The 7,429-nt window shown below is 37.1% G+C and overlaps 1 protein-coding gene across 1 annotated transcript in view; it reads right to left on the minus strand.

Moving 5' to 3' along the window:
- Nucleotides 1-7,429, minus strand: part of LOC127837237 (complement receptor type 2-like) — a 346,639-nt gene that overhangs the window by 68,379 nt on the left and 270,831 nt on the right. The gene's annotated exons all lie outside the window — the stretch shown is intronic.

The raw sequence follows: 7,429 nt of genomic DNA on the forward strand, positions 1-7,429 counted from the left end.
ATCGAGAATACATTCGAGATATACAACGTCATTTTGTTTCTATAATATTGTGTTGCGTTGTATTAAGTGCCCGTCCGATATTTTATTTAGACGGACTCAATGTCCTTGACTATAGGAAGGACCCGAAGGGTTAAGAACCATACTTTTTTATAATAATAAAGCCGTTCTCTGTGAAAAGGGAGTTTAATTCACGTGAGTAAAGTGTCATCCCAGATAAGCTTGTGCAGTCCGCACAGGCTTATTAGGAACGACACTTTCCGCCTTTACCCGAATTTTGCTAATAAGAGACTTTCTTTTAACGAAAAATTATAATAAAAACGGAAAGTGTCGTCCTATACAAGCCTGTGCCTACTCTGCACAGGCTTATCTGGGAAGACACTTTACGCCAATGTTTTCACATCTGTAAAAATGTGTGGTCATTGTCACACGTATACACAAAATAAAGATAATAAATACATTGGTATTGCAATCTTTGAAATTCATTCGCGAAACTATATTTTGTTGCGCAATGAAAACAGTATGGTTCTCATGCAAACCCAGTTTAATATCAAACACAAAGAGAGCTAAACTCTTCTATTCACTGGAGTGTGAGAAATAGTATAAGTATACTAATTGTTTAAAGAACACTAGTAAAACAAGTACTTGTTGAATGGGTCTGAAGAAAGTTGTTACATGGGTTAGGAACAATTGCTAAATAAAGTTTGAAAGATCCACTTAATGTCAACTTCATATGAACATCCACTTAGTATTTGTATTAGTCTTTCTTAAGTCAAGTGCGTCGAAAATGTTGAATTGTTGCGTTCTTGAGTACAAGTATGTACAGTGGTTCTTTATACGTGGTAAGCAAGCGAAACAACGCATCAACGACATTCGACGCAAATGTTTGTGAGTAATGATTATACTGTCATGCTGTCCTAAATTACGGGTTGCTTCCAGTCTGAACTGAGAATTCTGCATGATGTCAATTACCAGGAATATAGGCAAATATGTAAGCGCCAAAAAATAAAACACGACAATTCTACATTATCTAAAGAACCAAATTTGTGTTTGACATCAAGTCCTCTTTTTGAAACTAGATAATATGTACATGTACATGTTAAAACGACACAAGACATGCATCCATCCATATGATATAAAACCAATATGCAAGATGCTAAAGCGTGTTTGTTTGCATATAAACGGAAAGTTTTACGTATACATGTAAACACAAATGTTATCGGATGTGAAAAAATCTCATGATGGCCCACCGAAGACCTTTGGCGGGCAAGCGCAATCCAATAGTGGCCCACCGCAATCCCATGTGGCCCACCGCAATCCCATAGTGGCCCAGTGCATTCCTATGAGGCCCTCCGCAATCCCATAGTAGCCCACCGCATTCCCATAGTGGCCCATAGCAATGCCATAGTGGCCAACAAATATCCCATAATGGCCCATCGCAATCCCATAGTGGCCCACCGCAATCCTATAGTGGTCCACCGCAATCGCACAGCGGCCTACCGATATCTCAGAGCGGCCCGCCGAATTCCCACAGCGGCCCACCGCAATCCAACAGCAGCCCACTGCATTCAGACAGCGGCCCGCCGAAATCCCTCAAGGGCACACCGCTATCCCAAAGCGGCTCGCCAGGATTCCACAGCGGCTCGCCAGGATTTCACAGCGGCTCGCAAGGATTCCACAGCGGCTCGCCAGGATCCCACAGCGGCTCGCCAGGATTTCACAGCAGCTCGCCAGGATTCCACAGCGGCTCGCCAGGATTTCACAGCGGCTCGCCAGGATTCTACAGCGGCTCGCCAGGATTCCACAGCGGTTCGGTAGGATTCCACAGCGGCTCGCAAGGATTCCACATCGGCTCACCAGAATTCCACAGCGGCTCGCCGGGGTTCCACAGCGGCTCGCCAGAATTCTACAGCGGCTCAACGCAATGCCATAGCTGCGCGAAGCGACTCCACACGGTCAGCCGATATGCCACAGCAGCCCGCGGTGGTTTCATACAACGACGTATTTTAAGCGTCGTCAAAATCAAAGCGATAAAACCGCGCTCTTGAGGCTCACCAACGCGATACTTCCTGTTTAATACGAGCTTTAAATTACTGTACGTGATATTGTGCATACACACTTTACACATTTCAGAAGACTCTTATGTCATATTTTAGTGCAAATTGGACTTTAAAAAAAACACACACAGAAAATAAGCGTGTGCTTCCTAACTTTTACTCTTGTAGTTTGCATACCACAATTCTCATAGTATTTGTAATAGTTTGTCCTTACTGCCTTTAAATTTATTATGTTTCTCCTTGTCAAAATCGTTATTGTTCGCTGTTCGTAGTATTTTGTCTAGAAATATCATTTCACTGAATTTAGTTTTAAAATTTCATTTAACTTACAAGCATATATACATATTTTTATTGATTTGGTTACCTACTATAGTATACTGATACGTGACATTACCTTATTTATAATTATATGCATTAAAGACGATGTACTGATGTATAAGTCTTAATAAAGTGTCTGTTCCGTTCTTTATTATAATAAGTCATGTGTACGGCAATCAATAATTTAGACTTGTAATAATTTGTATTTGAATGTTCATTATGCATTTGTCAGACATGAGAGTGTGTTTTTGTTTAAATACAACCAAGTGCTAAATAAATGCATACACTTTCTACCGTTATCTCCTTGTGATAGAACACACACCTATTATGTATGAAAAGTCAGTGTTTTTATGTATGAAAAGCCAGTGCTTTTATGCATGACAAGTCCGTGCTGTAATGTCTGACAAGTCAGTGTGGTCATGTATGACAAGTCAGTGTGGTTATGTATGACAAATCAGTGTGGTTATGTATGACAAGTAGGTGTTGTTATGCATGACAACTCAGTGTTGTATTGTATGACAAGTCAGTGTTGTTATGTATGACAAGTCAGTGTGGTTATGTATGACAAGTGGGTGTTGCTATTCATGACAACTCAGTGCTGTATTGTATGACAGTCAGTGTTGTTATGTATGACAAGTCAGTGTTGTTATGTATTAAATGTCGGTGTTGTTATGTATGACGAGTCAGCGGTTTTATGTATGACAAATAAGTGTTGTTACGTATCATAAACCAGTGTTGTTATGAATAAAACGTCAGTATTGTTATGTATGACATGTCGGTGTTGTTATGTTCGACAAATCAGTGTTGTTATGTATGGCAAATCAATGATGTTATGTATAACATGTAAGTGTTGTTATGCATGTCAAGCCAGTAATGTCATGTATGACAAGTCAGTGTTGTCATGTATGACATGTAAGTGTTGTTATGTATGACTTGTCAGTATTGTTCTGTATGACAAGCCAGTGTTATTATGTATGCCAAGTCAATGCTGTTACGTAAGGCGAGTCAATTTTGTTATGTTTGTAAAGTCAGTTTTGTATGTATTTTAAGTCTGATGCATTTTTATATATGGACACAGTTTCTAAGGTGTTAACTAAACAGACGAAAACGTCCGAGAATTGACGCACAGGTCCTTTGCTTATAACGTAGGTACATTTATTTCTCCAATAGAAATTGCCGTTCTTTCTACAACATTAATGAAAGTTCCTTCATTCAATCATGAATCTTTTTCCGAAATGCCAAAAAGTGTTTGTAGGTTTCAAAGTTTCTGTTAATTATATAGTTCATGACATATACAAAATACCTAATGACGTTCTAGGCATGGGTAGTTAACATGTTGGTCTATCTTTCACGCTCGACATGTATGCAGTTATCTCTTAAAATTAAAAAGTTTTTCCAAGTGTATTTTGATAAACTTTCAGTTTGAAGAGAACATATTTTATTCATCCCATAATGAATAAATTGCAAAAACGCATTAACATGCAAAGTTCAACGACTTCCTGTGGCCAGTTTTTTTGACGAATCTAATTTTCTAGAACAACTTTTTAATGGGAGCCTTCAAGGGATAAATTTGGCCTCAGGGGCATCATTTGAACAAACTTGGTAGATAACTATAAGATGTCACTACACAGTGATTTTTTTGATTTTTTTTCTTACAGCCTGTGCCTTTTGGATTGGGAAAATTAGCGCGATAAACCATGAAATTGGGAAAAATAGCGCGATAAACCATGAAATTGGGAAACATTATAAATATGATTATAAGAACAGAATTAAAATTATTAAAATATGTTTTACAGCATTTTTATATTATAAAGTGCTAATTTAATGTGTTCTTACAATGAAGACAATGTTAAGTTAATATCCTTCCACATTCATATTGAACTTGCAATAATCTATATAGATTCTTAAATAAACCATTTAATCATAATCTCTTTAACAGTAAGAATTTAATTCAGTATTCTTTTAAATTAAATATCATATGGTGAAAACATTAACAAATATTTATATAAAAAAACGCTTTAGTGGTCTTGCTATGTCAATGATGTATTAAATAGAGTTAAAATAATTTATTTCATTTCTTTACCTTTCAACAATTTGCACTTCAATGCTATTTCAGTAAACTGTAAAGCGTGACAAACATAATAAAGCAGAATATGCAAATGAATCTGATTTTACACAGATCCACTAACATATAAATCATATCATGTTTGTCTCTTTCCATTTTCGAACGATACTCATCTTAAATGCTTTAACTTTGTGAGTAATGGTAGACTAACTCCAATTTCCCAACACTGATTTCCGTGATGCACATTCACTGTGAAGATTTGTAATAAATATTTGTTGTTTTTATCTCAAACGTTGGATTTTGCATTAATTGACACACGCATTAAATTATTCCGTAATAACCATATGATATCCGTTGTTAATTTGAATGTTATTTATCATTTTCGCCGCTCATCGTAAATTTCTCGTCTGCTTGCCGCCATCTTGGGCGTGTGTAAAAACAGGCGTTTACAATCGGGATACATCGACTTTCGTCGGCATCCTCCGCAATATAGAGAGAAATGTGGATAGCAACGTAAAATCGTATTCGGCTAAATTCGCGAAAAATACGTAAGTCAGTTGTTGTTCGGCGACGACTCGGCAACTCGATCGGCACTCGTTCGATATTATTGCTAAATAACATTGTAATCTTATTGGCTTCATTGGGAAAATTTTGTCTTTTTTTGGGAAATTTTAATCAAATTTTTGGGAAAAAAACGTCATTTTTTGCAATTGGGAAGCAGCCGAATATCGGCTGTAATTTCTGGCAAAAAAAATCACTGCTACATACCAAATTTGTTAGCCCTAGGCACAATGGTTATGGACAGGAAGAGAAAGTTTGCACAAAAGAGGCTTTATATGAGCATATGTTCAGTTTTGTGACCCCCGGGGAAGGGTCAAGTTTGAGCCCAGGGGAATAATTTGAACAAATTTGGTAGAGGACTATTAGATGTCACTACATACTAAATTTAGTAGCCCTAGGCTCTATAATTATGAACAAGAAGATTTTTAAAGTTTGCACAAAATAGGCCTCATTTAAGCATATGTTCATTTTTGTAACCCCCGGGGCAGGGTCAAATTTGACCACAGTGGCATAATTTAAACGAACTTGGAAGAAAACTTTCAGATTTTAATCAAATTTCAAATTTGTAGAAATAGGCCTAGTTCTGGCTACCATAACTTTAAATGTCGCTTTTTATGATTTTTGATTGGCGCGACTTTATAGTTATGGACCAACTCCATTAGGAAAGTCAACCAGAAATTCCCGAAAAGTTGACAGTTAACAAAGACCGGTCCAAAACAGCTTTTAAATGCAGTTATTGGCCCAAATCAACCACTTAATCGGAAGATTGACATTTTTCACATTTAACTGATATATTCTTTCACAAAATACTATCTTAAACATATAAAATTTATCTATTCTGCTCTTACTTATCGAAAAACAGCGATGTGACAGACTTTCTTGAAATGCGAATCTCCCGAGATTTCACGGTTGTATGACGTTATTTCTATTTTTAGTAACATACATGTACCATGTGCTCAAGTGTTCTCAAATCCAGAATGACATTTTGCGGTATTTTAGATTATTCTGGCTTGTTTTGTAAACAAATTGTAGTGTAAATACAAACTCAAAGTAAATATTATTTAAAACTACCTGATTCACACTAAAATCCGTCTTAAAATCCACCAGACGTAAGTTGTTAATCACAAATAATAGCTTTCAGAATACGAAAGTAATGTTTACAATTTCCGCTTAAAATGTCAAGGTCGATCCGAAAGTATCCAAATGAAAACTCGTCACGTGAAAAAGCGACAATGGCGTCAAAATTGTGAATTTCAGACTGATGAGAGTTATTTTCATCTATTGTAAGATGCATTTGAAACATTTGAACCTTAAAATATTCCCCGATGCAGTAATTTATATTCATTAACCAATATATGTAGAAATGTATCCAAGAAAATGAGCTGTCTTTGATTTATAGCGTACCATAAATATGTTACGACTCTGGTTGACTTTCGATACGGGGTTGGCTTCAACGTACAGGTCTGTCAATACTATATAAACTGTACGCTGAAGTTTCTTTAGCTAAAATAGGCCCAATGGTTATGGACAAGAGATTTGTAAAGTTTGCACAAAATAGGCCCATTAAAAGCATATGTTCAATTTTGTGACTCCTGGCCAGTGGGGAACGGTCAGATTTGATCCCAGTGGCTTAATTGGAACAAACTTTGTAGAGGACTATTAGATGTCACTACACATAAAAAAGTAACATACAAATTTGGTAGCCCTATACCATTATGGTTATGGACATTCAGATTTTTAAAGTTTGCATAAACTAGGCCTTATTTAAGCGTATGTTAATTTTGTGACCCCCGAGGCAGAGTCAAATTTGACCCTAGGGGCATAATTTGAACAAACTAGGTAGAGAACTATTAGTTGTCACTACGTACCGAATTTTTGTAGCCCTAGGAAATTCGGTTATGGACAAACAGATTTTTAAAGTTTGCACAAAATAGGCTTTATGTTCATTTTTGTGACCCCCTGGGCAGGGTCAAATTTGACCCCAGGGGCATAATTTGAACAAACAAAGTAGAGAACTATTTCATGTCACTAGATACCAAATGTGGTAGCACTAGGCCCAATGGTTATGGACAAGCAGATTTTAAAGTTTGCACCAAACAGGCTTTATATAAGCATATATTCAATTTATTGACCCCGGGGCGGGGTCAAATTTGACCCAAAGGGCATAATTCGAACAAATGAAAGAGGTTGACCCCAGGGACATTTTTTAGAAGTAATATCAGAATTGGACTTGTAGTTTAGGAGAAGAAGATGTTTAAAGAAAAAGCTAACGCAAGCACCCACGGACGCACGGACGCACGCACGCACCACGGACACAGGACCATGACATAAGCCCCGCTTTTAAGTGCACTTTCGTCTGTGTTTATTTGGAACGCCACCTACCGATAAATAAATCTTGAATTTGATTGCGTAATCTTCAGCCAATGAGAGC

This window comes from Dreissena polymorpha, chromosome 7 (assembly GCF_020536995.1).
Source record: "Dreissena polymorpha isolate Duluth1 chromosome 7, UMN_Dpol_1.0, whole genome shotgun sequence".
NCBI classification, from domain to species: Eukaryota; Metazoa; Mollusca; class Bivalvia; order Myida; family Dreissenidae; genus Dreissena; species Dreissena polymorpha.